The sequence below is a fragment of the Rutidosis leptorrhynchoides genome, chromosome 4 (genome assembly GCF_046630445.1).
Source record: "Rutidosis leptorrhynchoides isolate AG116_Rl617_1_P2 chromosome 4, CSIRO_AGI_Rlap_v1, whole genome shotgun sequence".
NCBI classification, from domain to species: domain Eukaryota; kingdom Viridiplantae; phylum Streptophyta; class Magnoliopsida; order Asterales; family Asteraceae; genus Rutidosis; species Rutidosis leptorrhynchoides.
In genome coordinates, this window is record NC_092336.1 from 490,702,823 (window position 1) to 490,720,531 (window position 17,709).

General features: G+C 29.9%; 1 long non-coding RNA gene across 1 annotated transcript; it reads left to right on the forward strand.

Annotated features, from left to right (window-relative positions):
- The first annotated feature begins 415 nt into the window (after positions 1–415).
- Positions 416–1,455, forward strand: LOC139904622 (uncharacterized). Its single transcript, XR_011778914.1, has 3 exons — positions 416–544; positions 1,050–1,096; positions 1,356–1,455. It is a non-coding gene; the product is annotated as an uncharacterized lncRNA (long non-coding RNA).
- The last annotated feature ends 16,254 nt before the right edge of the window (positions 1,456–17,709 follow it).

Here is a 17,709-nt window from a genome sequence, read left to right on the forward strand (position 1 = left end):
CAAAGCAAGATTTGCAATGCAAGAAGCTTTATTAAATCGATTTTTTCTTTTCAAAATATTTTTGTCTTCCTTTTTATCAATCTGTATAGAGTAAACAACCTGTGTATTCATTGCAATTATTTAATTGTACTCTGCATTTAGGGGCGGAACATTTAAGGGATAGGCAGGGGCACCCGCCCATTTTCCGATCCCAGTGTGTGTGCGGGTGAGTGAGTGTGTTTTTGTGTGTGACATGACCCAAAACTGTATATGTTGTATTTGGACAAATATTTTGACTCTTTTTAGCGAGTCAGATTTTTATTTTAAGCGGCTTTTGATGCTGGTACATCCTTCGCAGTTTCTCCTTGTGTTCACATTCTTAATGTAGGAGTCGTTGCTTTTTTGTAACTCTTCATATATGTCGTTTTTGTGCATATTTATAAGTCTGTAATGTTTTCTCAGTGGCTGTATTTCTGCTTCTGGTCCAGTTGGTTAGTGATGATTAAGTGGTCATTTGGGTTCTCATTAGATGCCATCTCCTGTACTGCTACAACTGTCTCTCAAGGTAATCTGTCAATCTCACTCATTTGATTACTAAACAAATGTTAAAAAATGCAAAAGATATCTCGGATTGATAGCTTCGGCTCGAGGTTTACATGTCATAATAAAAGATGGCAAAGATACACGCTCGATGTCGAAGGAATCAATGTTATAGGCTCATTAAGGTTAAACTAAGGTTTTTAGTTTTGATACTAATTTCACATTGAGTGGATACTAATTAGGATGCTAGATTATTACCAAACCTGTAATATGTTTACGATGGATCTTGAATCAATACATGTTTTATTATTAATATACAATCATTGAGGGTGAAACTACAAATGGAGATGGAGACATAGTATCTAAGTTAAGATAAGAGGTTTAGTAAAATATATGTATGAAGCTTATTTATACACAAGATCTCTTTTCTTTATAACACCGTCAAGGTTCTGCTAAAAGAGGTATCAAAAGTATAATTCCATTGATATAATAGGTGAATGTAAGATCTAAAGTTCTATTATATTTTGTAGGTGAAGACTATAGTGGAATAGAGACACTTCTATTCTGAGAATTTCATGTAAGCCTTTGTTACTTCCCTTAATTTGATACTTTAGTAAAAACTACAAATAATCTATACTTGGCTGCTATTCCAAGCGAAGTCAGAATGATAGTTCTAGGTATGACTTTGGGCACATCATTTGTTAGTTTGACTTTTTAGTTCAAACATATATCATTAAAAACTTTATATATATGAGTTGTCATAGTATTTTTTCCTGACATATTAAACAACTGTCATGTTTGTAATATAACCATTCTTCGACGTAATTTAATTGCAGGTCCTGATATAGATTGCAGTATGTATGAAAATGTTTATCAAATTTGTTGTAAATCTTAATTTTCCAAATATGTTTTAATAATATTAGTTGGAGTATGATGTAAACCTATTAAATCAGGCATTGTGCAAGTGTTTCTCTTAATTGTACAGCCACTTACACCTGAACAGCTAAATCATACTCCAGATTTGCAAAATTTGATTATTGATCAATTGTTTGGTTTTTTGCTGGACTTTAAGCCTCTTTTAAAACTAAGGTTATATATAGCACTTTAATTTTGTGTGAGTTGTATTTACATTTATAACAATTTAGGACTACATGGCTTGAATAAGAGGAGTATAAATCTTTTCAGTAGATTTATATGGTAAACTCAGTGAATTATGGTCACTTGAGTCATTGAGGTGGTGGATCTGTGGTGGCTTATGATTGATGGATCATAATATATAGGTTTTAGTCAAAACATAATTAATTGATGTTATGTTTATATGTATAGGACATGCAATTACAAGACCCATTGAAAAGGAGTGTGTGATGATTTGTGGCATATGATTGCCGCTTCTATGTTTGAATTCATTTAGGACCATGTATTTTCATGATGATCATCTCATGAAAATGGGGTATAAATAATGTAGACATACGTGTTGATTCTTGTGTTGAAAGGCAAGAAGTCAAGTACATATGGAGTTGTCATGCATATGAAAAATTCTCAAGTATTTGACCCTTGTGTATAGTTTTGACTATCATTTTTGCTGTTATTTTACTAATAGTATTAGTTGTTATTTCTATGATTTTAGTCTTTGTAGGTTGAAGTCGATTTTGTGCTAATTGATATTGTGATTTTTGTAAATGTATGTAAGATGAAGTTGATTGTACCCAGATTATAAGATATTTTACTGTTTTGTTATATTGACTAAGAAAATGCAACCCAAATTGACCTATTTTCACTTTAATAGGCTGACAATCCACATCAATTGTACCTTAGTCATATTCTTGGTGAAACATATAAAGGTACATTTTATTTATCATATCGTCAATTGATATAACATGTACCTTTCCATTTTGTTTGTTTAAGAGTCGCCGTGCAACGCACGGGCTCTTAAAGGCTAGTAAAGAAATATATTTTGGGGGTGGTGCTACAGATTAGAGTAATAGTCCATCCTCATGATTAGAGTATTGATAGTGGCATAATTTACTCAATTATCAATTATAATTATTAGTATGATTATGATGATTTTGATAAATGTATTTCTATAAACATTTTAATTTAATTTAAATAAAATAATTAAATACATTATTTAAAAAATCTCTTGAAATTAATATAACGAAGATCGCCTATAATCGCCATAGAGACAACACCGCAAAAAACCTAGCCAAATGGAGAGACTGAGAACGTTCCATATCTTAAGCATGTATACTAAAGATATAAAAAGACCGAAATACCCTTTACCCAATGAAATAATCGCGTGAACAGTACAATCATATGTTTAAATGATATATATATATATATATATATATATATATATATATATATATATATATAATTAAAAGTTCAAACGAGAACCATAAAAAGGTTGAGAACTGCGAGAACTTTTAATTCACAAAGATTTTCACATGTGAGTAGATTAAATTACTCATAAATGTTGATGGGGAGTAAGAATAACATAAAATAGCTTGAAAAAACTTATATTTTACCTATATAATCAAATATATAGTTTCTCGTTCACATGTGCATATTTGTTTATGATACATGTGAACATTTCATATAATTAATAATTTAACATTTAATTTGTGGTAATGAACATATGTTTGTTAATGATATGAGCATTAGTTAACATGTGCATGTAATTTGTTGCATTTACATGCATAAAAACTATGAAATTAAAAAGATCTAGCAGTTCTTGCCCTTTTCGTGGTTCTCGTTTATGAAATTAAACATGTGCATGTATATATATATATATATATATATATATATATATATATATATATATATATATATATATATATATATATATATATATGGTCATAAACAAGAGGGAAACACTTTTTTGGAAGAAGTGGGGGGAAGTAAATTTTTTTCATTTTTTTCGAATTTTATTTTAGACATCAAGTTTAGGTGAAAATATGAACATTTAAAAAAGACATTTTGTGATGAATGTTATCATTTAGGCGGGAATACGATCGAAGAAATAATTAATAACATTTATCATGAGTAATGTTATTCCTAATAATATTTTTGAAACGTTGTTTTTTTCATCTTATATGAAGTCTTTTTTCAAATTTTAGTCCGATTTAGAGTTTAGGTTTTAGGGTTTAGTGTTTTGGGTTTAGTCCTAAACTCAAAACTCAAAACCCTAAACTCTAAACCGTTAGTGTTAAAAATTCAATCTAAAAACTAATTTTCTTCGAGCGTTTTCTCGCCAAAATAAAAACATTCATCACAAAGTGTCTTTTTTAAATGTTCATATTTTTATGTGATCTTGATGTCTGAAAAAAAAAATCGAAAAAAACGAAAAAATTTAGTTCCGCCCACTTTCCCTAAAAAAGTGCTTCACTCTTGATTAAATATACATACATACATACATACATACATACATACATACATACATACATACATAAATACATACATACATACATACATACATACATACATATATAGTGATAGTGGTAGGATCTGTGACGACCCGGAAATTTCCGACCAAATTTAAACTTTAACTTTATATTATTCCGACATGATACGCAAAGTTTGTTAAGTTAAATCTCAAGAATTTTAAACTATGTTCATACATTCATTTAACCTCGACCAAATTCCGACGATTCACGAACCATTATATAATTTGAAATGAATATGATTATATATATATATATATATATATATATATATATATATATATATATATATGTATATATATTATAACTTGAAAATGTTAATAAAAATATTAGATGTATAATAATTTACATGACCGAATTTGTTTCAATATATGGTTAACATATTTATCGACATAATTAGAAGATAATATCAAATGATTGATTTATCAGATACATTGTATGATTACCAGTCTCTGTTGAGAGGTCCACTTTGATTTAGGAAACCTTTCTTTTTAACGGTATTCGGAATAAATGGTAAAGTGACTTACAAGTAAAAACAAAAGTGTCAAATAACGAGAGTTAGACAAAAGTTAGTGGAGAGTTGAATTTCATAATATTCGATTGATCTATTTTCAAACGTGCGGAAACATTTTTCGATTCAATAGAATTTGATTATTAAGATGTTTTTGTAACATAATTTGATTATATATACAAAAGATAGGAGTATTAATTATTAGGTACTTAAATAACTCGCAACGTGTATTTAAAACATGTTTATGAATATTGAATATAAATGGTTTCAAATTAATTAAGTAAACGATAGTAACATTTGTTTATTGAGTCGTTTAATATTTATATAGGTTAACTAGAACGTTTTAAAAATTAAAATATACGTTAGTATATAAATGAACTATATCTAGTTAAGTTTTAAAATGAAAAAGTTACATGATATAGTATTTTTCTATTATGTAAACGATCTTAAATTATACATTGAAATATAATTAGTTTTGAAAACTAGATATTATATTATTAAATGAATATTTTATATTTATATTTCAAAATGAAAATATATATATATATATATATATATATATATATATATATATATATATATATATATATATATATATATATATATATATATATATATATATATATATATATATATATATATATATATATATATATATATTATACAATAAGATAAAATATAATACTAACTTTGTTATAAAATGTTTTGATAATATTATTAAATGTATTTTAGTAAACAACGATAAGTCATTTTATAAAAGCAAATGACCAAAACATTTAAATGATTATGTTACACTTCAAATGATATAGGTTATCAATGATTAAGCCTAGTTATTAATAAAGGTACACGTCTCGTATCATTTAGTACTAGTTTTCTAAGCGTACAAAAATGCGTTCGAGAAACCGAAACCGGAACATAAGTCGTGAGACAACGTACGAGTCATCGGAACTAATCTTACATGTTAACTATGCGCATGAATATTATATAATATATAAATAATTAGATTATTAATTATTAATATATATATTATTATTTAAAAACTGTCGGCATAAAATGTTAAACGATCATGAGCTGTAAATCAAGCTCATGCGATCGCATGATAATACCATATGAGCCTCATGCGATCGCATGAGGTGTCTGGCCAGGATATTTATATAAAGCTCGTTCGATTTCAGATTTTACACACACTTATCATACATATTACTTCCTCCGTAATATTATTTATTTATATTTATATTATTAATATTATTATTAATTAGTATTAAGATTATTATTATTAATCTTATAGTAATAAGGTTATTGAGTGATATTATTATTATTATTACACATAAAATACTACGACGAGGTTCTGCTCGCGTGATTTCAAAATGAGTTTTTCGAAAGGGATAGAACTAAAGAGATTATGGGTTATAGTTAAGGAGGTTATGGGTATAGTTCGGGAATCTTGCTCATGAGTCAATCTAGTGTTTATCATCTCCGTTGCGTCTACGTAATTTTCCTGCAATATTGAATTTCAATATTGATACGTGAGCACTCATAATTTAACTTTTATATATTAATAGTGTATCCCTGACTAGTGCTCGAGTATTTATGATTATGCATGCTTGTATGTTTAAGTTCGTCGTTAAATAGCTTATGTTAGATCATGAACTTAATATATATGCCACTAGGATAAGGTATATGATATGCATGTCATTGGAAAGCTGACGAAAAATCAATAACTTTTCATTTAGATATCGAATGGTTTCGATGAACAGATTAGAAGTTATAGTCAGCTGAGTTTTAGTATTATTGTTAAAATGATTATTATTGCTATCGTCGTTATTATCGTCGTTATTATTATTATTATTATCTAATAGTTATTATTATTATTATTATTATTATTATTATTATTATTATTATTATTATTATTATTATTATTATTATTATTTATGATTAATATTATCATTATTAATATAAGTATTATTATTAAATTGTTATTGTCATTATTATTATTATTGTTATTATCATTAAAAATTATTATTTATATTATCATTAATATTATTATAATACTTATTAGTATCATTATCATTAAACCTAATATTTGTAGCATCTAATTATTATGATTGCTATTATTATCATTATAATGAATGCGATATAAAAGAGAACTAAAAGCTATTAATCAAATCGATTGGAAAATAATGAGTATGAGTATCATATTAAAATTAAAATATTGTAAGATATTGATTTAAGAGAAAAATATCGATTTCATTATTATTATTATTACTAAAGATATCATTTATATTAAAACTCTCATTTTTTTAAAAATTAATATTTTTAATAGGATTATCATTACTATTATAGAATATCATTATTATTATCATTTAGTATTATTACTATTAATAAAAAAAATTATCATTTTATCATAATATCATTTTTAGTAAATATAAATATTGTTATTATTGTTAGTAGAATAATAATAATTATTATTACAAAATAATACAACTTTTACTTACTATTGTTATTATCGATATTATTTTATCAAATAGATATGTGATACAAAGATATTTTACTACGTGTAATATAATTACATTAATAATACATATCATATTATTTTTATGATATTAAATGAACTTTATAAATTTTATTATATATATAAAAGTATATTTTTATTATATAGATTTTAATATAAAATTTTATTTATTAATAAATGAATTATATTAATTACTCTAATAAAATCTGTTAAAAATATTTAAATATATAAAACGACTATATTTAAACTATATAATAATTATGTATAAATTTTTGGAAGTCATTTTGGTCAAGATATCTTTCGTTGACTTTTGCATAGTAGTCTCGAGCATTAGGATTGTGATACACTATGACCTGACCTAAATTGTTAGACAGATATTGACCAACTTATATATTATATATATATATATATATATATATATATATATATATATATATATATATATATATATATATATATATATATATATATATATATATATATATATATATACTTAATATAGGTTCCTGAATCCAAGGCCAACCTTGCATTGTTCAGTGCCGTCATTTGCATTATTGCTACGAAATACAGTATCGTGAGTTTCATTACTCATTTTTTAAATGCTTTTGCAATATATATTTTTGGGACTGAGAATACATGTGCTGCTTTTATAAATGTTTTACAAAATAGACACAAGTACTCGAAATTACATTCTATGTTGGATTATGAATACCGAATATCACCCTTTTAGCTTGGTAGCCTAAGAATTAGGGAACAGACACCCTAATTGAAGCGAATCCTAAAGGTAGATCTACGGGCACTAACTCCCCCCATACTGGAAAATGGTATGCTTTAGTACTTCGAGTTATTAATACAGATGGATTTCTGTTTTGGGGATATTCTATATGCATTTTGTTAATGTCGGTTACCAGGTGTTCAACATATGAATGATTTTTATGCAGATTGCTATATGCATGCATGGTGTTTATGAAAAATGGAAATGAAATCTGATAATGCTAAAAACGAACATATATTTCATAGCATTATTCCTCAAGAAAGACAAGCTTTTAGTTGCAATTGTTCTATTTACAAGTGATATTCGTTTAAATAATAAAAGGTGAAGACAAAAGACAGATTCGACGAATTGAAGACGCAAACGACCAAAAAGCTCAAAAGAACAAAAGACAATCAAAAAGGTTCCAATTATTGATAAGAAACGTCTCGAAATCACAAGAGTACAAGATTCAAAACGCAAAGTACAAGATATTAAATTGTACGCGAGGACGTTCGAAAATCCGGAACCAGGACCAGAGTCAACTCTTAACGCTCGACGCAACGGACTAAAAATTACAAGTTAACTATGTATATAAATATAATATAATATATAATTAATTATATTAATTATATATATATTATATATATATATATATTAAAAACCGTCGGCAGCAAGAAACTCCAAGGGTGTGAGCTGTAAATATATCTCCGCGACTCGCGGAGTTTTAAGGGCATTTTGCCGCGAGTCGCGGAGCCCCAATTTTCAACTCTGGCTATAAAGCCAACCGAATTCTGATCAAATTTCATCATCTTTTTCTCTTTCTCTTCATACGTAAATATATTTATATTTATAATTTATATTTTAATTTTAATTATAATTCTAATAATAAGGGTATGTTAGCGAATGTTGTAAGGGTGTAAGTCGAAATTCTGTCCGTGTAACGCTACGCTATTTTTAATCATTGTAAGTTATGTTCAACCTTTTTACATTAATGTCTCGTAGCTAAGTTATTATTATGCTTATTTAAAACGAAGTAATCATGATGTTGGGCTAATTACTAAAATTGGGTAATTGGGCTTTGTACCATAATTGGGGTTTGGATAAAAGAACGACACTTGTGGAAATTAGACTATGGGCTATTAATGGGCTTTATATTTGTTTAACTAAATGAAAGTTTGTTAATGTTAATATAAAGATTTACAATTGGGCGTCCCTATAAATTACCATATACACTCGATCGGACACGATGGGCGGGGTATTTATATGTACGAATAATCGTTCATTTAACCGGACACGGGAATGGATTAATAGCCACTAGAATAATTAAAACAGGGGTGAAATTACATTCAAGGGTAATTGGTGTAATTGTTAACAAAGTAGTAAAACCTTGGTTTACACGCAGTCGATAACCTGGTGTATTCATTAAACAAAGTATTAAAACCTTGTTACAATTCGAATCCCCAATTAGTTGGAATGTTTAACTTCGGGTATAATAATAATTTGACAAGGACACTTGCAATTTATATTTATGACTGATGGACTGTTATGGACAAAAACCAGACGGACATATTGAATAATCCAGGACAAAGGACAATTAACCCATGGGCATAAAACTAAAATCAACACGTCAAACATCATGATTACGGAAGTTTAAATAAGCATAATTCTTTTATTTCATATTTTATTTCCTTTATTTTATATTTAATTGCACTTCTAATTATCGCACTTTTATTGTTATTTAATCGCACTTTTAATTATCGTACTTTTAATTATCGCAATTTAATTTTATCGCATTTTTATTAATCGCAATTTCATTATCGTTATTTACTTTACGCTTTAATTTAAAGTCTTGTATTTATTTTATATTTTACATTAGGTTTTAACTACGAATAAAGTTTTAAAATCGACAAACCGGTCATTAAACGGTAAAAACCCCCCTTTATAATAATAATATTACCTATATATATATTTGTATTTTTATAAAAGTAAACTAATATAGCGTTGAGCTTTGTTTAAAGATTTCCCTGTGGAACGAACCGGACTTACTAAAAACTACACTACTGTACGATTAGGTACACTGCCTATAAGTGTTGTAGCAAGGTTTAAGTATATCCATTCTATAAATAAATAAATATCTTGTGTAAAATTGTATCGTATTTAATAGTATTTTTCTAGTAAAATAATAACTATTTTATATACACCTCGTTCGACACCAAGTTATTTTTGGCGCCGCTGCCGGGGACTATCTTAAAAACCGGAAGCGCAACGCTAATATAAAAAGAAAAAAAAAAAGATTTTTATCTACTTTTATTAAAAGTCATTTTTGTAAAATTACGTTTTAAAAATTCGAAAAATATAAAAAGAAAAACAAAAATATTAGTATTTTTAAGATTTTGTTAAATATTTAAGTTTTATAAAGTTTCTTTATTTCTATTTTAGTTTATAAAAATATAAGTTTTATTTTAAAATCTTTTAATTATAAAAAAAAAACAGAAAACAGAAAATAAAAAAAAAATAAAAAGAAAAACGCGTAAAAAGATAAATCTGTCAGCTCAAATTCTGAACCCCGCGACTCGCGGGGTTTTCTTCTTTAATTGCCGCGATTCGCGGAGGGTTTCTGACAGGCGACAAGGAAGCCCTAATTGAGCATTAATTACGGGATATTATTAATATTAATTATTAATTAAACCTAATTATTATTATTATTATTATTAGTTTTAATTTTACTTTTACTTTTTATTTATATATTTTAGTTAAATTAGTTTTATTAAATTGTAAAATTAATAGTTTTATAAAATAAATAATATAAAAATAATATTTTTATAAAAATTGTACTTTTTACAACTTTTTGTATATTTTTATATTTTGTACCTTTTTAATCGTTGTAGCGTAATATTTGTATTTTTAGCTCATATTTAATTTTAAACTTAGTTTTTGCTATAGTTATTTTTACTCCTAGATTTTTAGGCTTTGCTATAGAATTCCTTAAGTGCTTTTTCTTTAGACTAAGATTTAGGTGCTTTAGAATTTTGCGACGCCTTTTTAAGTTTTAGTTTCTTTTTAAGTTATTTCCATTTGGGATTTAGTTTTTCCTGTAAGCTTTAATATTTTTAGACACCTTTTACTATGTACCAATTATCATTCCAATTAGTAATTTCAATTTACGATTATAATTTTAAGTTAGTTGTAGTAATAAGGTTAGGTTAGTCAAATATTTTTAAGTTTTTAAGTTTCTTTTATTTTTCCGTCACCTTTTATTTTTCAACCATTTTTTCTTTTTCAACCTTTATCGACGAACTCTTTTTCTCTCTTATTTCTCGCTATTCTAGTTTTTAGGACTTAGAATTTTTTTTCTACTTCTTATCTAAATTTCTTAAAATTACGAAAATTTATTTTAAGTGGTTAAATTGATAGACATCAAAATTTTCTGGTTCGTAGTAATAGTTGGATTTGTACGTGGACCGGGTTATTGGAGCCAAACAGTCCTCAATTATATTGAGACCAAACGAATCCTGCCCCTCTGCTGCATCTTTTGGCTATTCGAAACGTGGGCAAAATCAGAAAAGTCTATTGATTGGATAACTTATTATAATTTTTCTTTCCTTTTTAAAAACTAATAGGATATTCAGTGAATGCACCGAGCAAGACGTTCATCACCTTTTGTACGTTCACCACCTGTAACTCGATCAAGACATCGTTTAACAAATATAACCGCCGTTGATTTTTCTTTAGAATCGTCATCCAGTCGACCAAGTACTTCAACTCAAATTTCCGATAATCCAGTTTTTGAAACAAACCTCGCAATTGAGAATCCAGAAAATATTCAGGAACGGTTCGTAGATCCTGAACCATTAAACTTTCCTCCGGAACCACCAATCATTCAAACAGAGATTGTTGAGGAACGAACCATTAAATCAGAATCATCTAGTGATACCGATTCAACAAATTCAATTATGGAAAATCTGGAACCTTTAAGTATGGAAGACTGAATGAGAGCTAAACGCACTGGCCAAGGTCACGCAATTACTCATCCAGACATTAATGCGCCAGATTATGAAATCAAAGGACAAATTCTACACATGGTGACTAATCAATGCCAATTTAGTGGTGCGCCGAAGGAAGATCCAAATGAACATCTACGTACCTTTAATAGGATCTGCACACTATTTAAAATACGAGAAGTGGAGGATGAACAGATATATCTCATGTTATTTCCCTGGACTTTAAAGGGAGAAGCCAAAGATTGGTTGGAATCATTACCTGAAGGGGCGATCGATACATGGGACGTTTTAATTGACAAATTTCTTAAACAATTTTTTCCTGCATCTAAAGCCGTAAGACTTCAAGCAGAAATTGTTACGTTCACACAGAAGCCAAATGAAACTCTATATGAGGCGTGGACAAGATATGGAAAGTTATTAAGAGGATGTCCGCAACATGGTTTAGACACCTGTCAAATAGTACAAATATTCTACCGAGGATGCGACATCACTACAAGAAAAGACATAGATATAGCAGCTGGTGGTTCTATTATGAAGAAAACCGAAACTGATGCTTACAAAATTATTGATAATACTGCTTCCCACTCACATGAGTGGCACCAAGAAAAAGATATCATTAGATCATCTAAAGCAGCTAGAGCCGATTCTAGCCATGACTTAGATTCCATTTCCGCAAAGATAGATGCTTTCGAGAGACGAATGGAAAAGATGACTAAAGATATTCATGCTATACGAATTAGTTGTGAGCAGTGTGGAGGACCACATTTGACAAAAGATTGTCTCAGTATTGAATTAACAATGGAACAAAGAGAGAATATTTCATACATAAACCAAAGGCCTGGAAATAATTATCAGAATAATTATCAACCGCCAAGACCGATTTACAATCAAAACCAGAATTATAACCGAAATATTCCATACAACAACCAACAAGGTCCTAGCAATCAACAAGTATCCAATAATACTTACAATCAGCAAAGACCGAATTTTCAAAACAAACCACCACAACAAACCGATGATAAAAAGCCGAATTTAGAAGATATGATGACGAAGCTAGTTGAAACTCAAACGCAGTTTTTCACATCTCAAAAACAAACCAATGAACAAAATGTTCAAGCATTTAGAAATCAACAAGCTTCTATTCAAAATCTAGAACAAGAAGTAAGTAACCTAGCAAGGTTAATAGGTGAAAGAAAACCGGGAAGTCTACCTAGCGATACAAATGCTAACCCCCGGAATGAAACAGCTAAAGCTATTACCACAAGAAGTGGTACAACACTTAAACCACCTGAAATACCTGTAACTTCTGATGAAACTATTCCTACTACACAAGAACCACAACCTGATCAAGATAAGGAAAAAGAACCGGTAGTTGAAAAGGTTAATGAAGATAACACAGTTAAGGATAAACCTTATGTTAAACCATACCAACCACCACTTCCTTACCCGAGTAAAATAAAGAAAGAGAAACTTGAAGCCGAGCAATCCAAATTCCTGGATATGTTTAAACAGATAAATGTAAATCTTCCTTTCATTGATGTAATTTCAGGAATGCCAAGATATGCTAAATTCTTGAAAGATCTAATCACGAATAGAAAGAAAATGGAAGAACTCTCGGCTGTCACTATGAATGCTAATTGTTCAGCAGTGCTGTTGAATAAGATACCAGAAAAACTATCTGATCCAGGAAGTTTCACAATTCCATGTTTTCTGGGTAGTCTTAGTTCAATAGAAGCATTGGCAGACTTAGGTGCTAGTATAAATCTAATGCCGTATTCACTATACGCTAAACTAGACCTCGGAGAATTAAAACCAACCAGAATAAGCATACAACTAGCCGATAGATCAATAAAATATCCTAGAGGGATAATGGAGAACATGCTAGTTAAAGTTGGTACTTTAGTATTCCCAGTAGATTTTGTTGTTTTGGACATGGAAGAAGATTCTCAAGTTCCTCTCATATTAGGAAGACCATTCTTAAACACGGCTAAAGCAATGATAGACGTGTTCGGTAAGAAACTGACCCTAAGTATAGAGGATGAGAGTGTTACCTTTTCAGTTGATAGAGCTATGCAACAACCACAATCTGCAGATGATACATGTTATTATATTCAAACTATAGATGCACATGCAGAATTATTAGAAGAATTTCCAGAATTACAAGGAACAGGAGAATGTTCTTTAGGAGAAGGTAATGAACCAATTGATGAAGCTGAAATGTTAGCTACACTTATAGCTAATGGATATGAACCAACAACAGAAGAAATTCAAATGCTAAAAGAAGAAGATAGATATCGATATAAATCATCGATAGAAGAACCTCCGAAATTAGAGTTAAAGCCACTTCCAAACCATTTGGAATACGCTTATTTACATGGTGAATCTGAATTACCTGTAATAATATCGTCTTCTCTTACTGAAAATGAGAAATCACAACTCATTTCTGTGTTGAAAGCTCATAAACCAGCCATTGCATGGAAGATTCATGATATTAAAGGAATAAGTCCTTCGTATTGCACACATAAAATCCTTATGGAAGAAGGTCATAAAACGTATGTGCAACGCCAACGAAGACTAAATCCTAATATGCAAGATGTAGTTAAGAAAGAGATTATTAAACTGCTAGATGCAGGTTTGATATATCCAATCTCTGATAGTCCATGGGTAAGCCCAGTTCAATGCGTACCTAAGAAGGGTGGCATGACTGTCATCACAAATGAGAAAAATGAGCTTATTCCTACTAGGACTGTAACAGGATGGCGTGTATGTATTGATTATAGAAAATTAAATGACGCCACCAGAAAAGATCACTTTCCCTTACCTTTCATAGATCAAATGTTGGAAAGATTAGCCGGAAATAGTTACTATTGTTTTCTAGATGGATTTTCCGGATATTTTCAAATTCCAATAGCACCCGAAGATCAAGAGAAAACCACATTCACGTGCCCTTATGGTACTTTTGCTTACAAACGCATGCCATTTGGACTTTGTAACGCCCCTGCAACCTTTCAAAGGTGTATGATGGCGATTTTTCACGACATGATAGAAGAATGCATGGAAGTATTCATGGATGACTTTTCAGTCTTCGGTGGTACATTTAAATCATGTCTAGTTAATCTGGAACGAATGCTAATTAGATGCGAAAAATCAAATCTAGTACTTAATTGGGAGAAATGCCATTTCATGGTTAAAGAAGGCATCGTTCTTGGACATAAAATTTCAAAAGAAGGAATTGAAGTGGATAGAGCTAAAGTAGATGTAATTGCTAAACTTCCACATCCCACCAATGTTAGAGGAGTTAGGAGTTTTCTAGGGCATGCCGGTTTTTACCGACGTTTCATAAAAGATTTTTCTAAAATTGCCACTCCTATGAATAAACTCCTAGAAAAGGATGCGCCATTTATCTTTTCAGATGAATGTATCAAATCTTTTAATATTCTTAAAGAAAAACTCACTAATGCACCGATCATGATAACACCAAATTGGAATCTACCATTTGAACTAATGTGCGATGCAAGTGATTTTGCAATGGGAGCCGTTTTAGGACAAAGGATTGAAAAACGATTTCAACCTATATATTATGCTAGTAAGACATTACAAGGAGCACAAACGAACTATACAACTACTGAAAAAGAACTCCTTGCTATTGTCTTTGCTTTTGACAAATTTCGATCATATCTCGTTCTAGCAAAAACGGTGGTCTATACCGACCATTCTGCTCTTAGATACCTATTTTCAAAACAAGATGCTAAACCAAGATTAATCCGTTGGATCTTACTCTTACAAGAGTTTGATATTGAAATCCGAGATAAAAGAGGAGCAGAAAATCTCGCCGCTGATCATCTTTCTCGTCTTGAAAATCCCGAATTAGAAGTTCTGAATGAATCGGCCATACAAGACAACTTTCCTGATGAATATCTATTGAAGATAGATTATAAAGAAATCCCATGGTTTGCAGACTATGCAAACTACTTAGTTTGTGGATTCCTTGAAAAAGGATTATCGTACCAAAGACGAAAGAAATTCTTCAGTGATATAAAACACTATTTCTGGGAAGATCCACATCTGTTTAAAAGTTGTCCCGATGGAATAATACGCCGATGTGTATTTGGAGATGAAGCTAGTAAAATTTTAAACCATTGTCACACAGGACCAACAGGAGGGCATTATGGGCCTCAACTAACAGCAAGAAAAGTTTATGAAGCTGGATTCTATTGGCCTACAATTTACAAAGACGCACACCTTCTTTGCAAATCCTGTGATGCATGTCAAAGGGCCGGAAAAATAAGTCAACGTGATGAAATGCCACAAAATGTCATCCAAGTATGTGAAGTATTTGACATTTGGGGTATTGACTTTATGGGTCCATTTCCAAAATCTCATAATAATTTATATATACTCGTAGCCATTGATTATGTATCTAAATGGGCGGAAGCACAAGCTCTCCCAACTAACGATGCACGAGTTGTAGTCAACTTTTTAAAACGTCTTTTTGCAAGGTTTGGAACACCGAAAGCATTAATAAGTGATCGGGGTACTCATTTTTGTAATAATCAACTTGAGAAAGTTCTTAAAAGATATGGAGTAACTCATAAAATCTCCACCGCATATCATCCACAAACAAGTGGACAAGTTGAAAATACCAACCGAGCTTTAAAATGTATTCTAGAGAAAACCGTAGGATCAAATCCGAAGGAATGGTCCATTAAATTGGAGGATGCACTCTGGGCTTTTAGAACAGCCTACAAAACTCCAATTGGAACCACACCTTTTAGACTTGTTTATGGAAAAGCATGTCATCTTCCAGTAGAAATTGAACACAAAGCATTTTGGGCTTTGAAGACATGTAATCTTGATTTACATGAAGCCGGACGTCTACGATTAAGTCAATTAAACGAATTAGAAGAATTAAGACATGAAGCATATGAAAATTCGTTAATCTATAAAGAAAGAATGAAGAAATGGCATGATAAAAGAATCAGAAGTTCAAAAGAATTCAAAGAAGGAGACAGAGTTCTTCTTTTCAATTCACGATTCAAGCTATTTCCTGGAAAATTGAAATCAAGATGGTCTGGACCATTCATAGTCAAAAGAGTTTTCCCATACGGAACGATAGAATTAATAAATTCAAATGGGATTGAATTTAAAGTTAATGGTCACAGAGTTAAACATTACATACATGGTCCGATGGAAGTCGACAACGAAGTTAATCACAATTTCAATACCACAGCTAACTAAGTGTGGGGAGAATCAAGTCTTTAAAGGATAATATATATTTCTGTTAGAGTTAGATTGTCTGTTTTCGTGTAGTTCTCGAAAATGGAACACATATGGTCTTTCCCTAGCAGACCCTAAAGAACTAGTCTTCTCCCCCCATTCTGAATTTTTATTTTTTTAGGTTTTTACGAAATGAAGACTGCCTGTGAACTAAACCATGGTCTAATGCTACACGCTTTGATCACTAAAAGAAATAATGATATATTACCGAGCGAATTAGTATCAGTAATCAGAGAAAGAATGGACGGAGTTAGAAAAGGATCCAGATGCGAAGATAATAAGTTACAATTTGGTAAAGGAAAATCAAAATCCGCAGCGAAAAGAAGAGCACGACACCTAGAACGATGTCACAAATGCGGAAAATGGTCACATGGAGGTAAATGTTCAAATAATCAAACCTATTCAAATACCGAATTTGTTACTTTATGCAGAGACGGACCGTTCATATGTTTAGAAGAAAAGACAATGAATGCTCGAGGTTACGCCTATGCAGCCATGGAAAACCAATTAAACCGATTATCTTATGAATATAATAGATCATATAACTAAGAAATCTATTTCACAGGTATGTCTGTACAGTTTTTATTTTTATTTTTATTTTTAACCTTTTGATAATAAACGCTAATTTGTTCGCTAAAAAGTATTAAATTGGTATTAAATAAAATTAGGTTTGGCGACCGAAATTATTGATATCA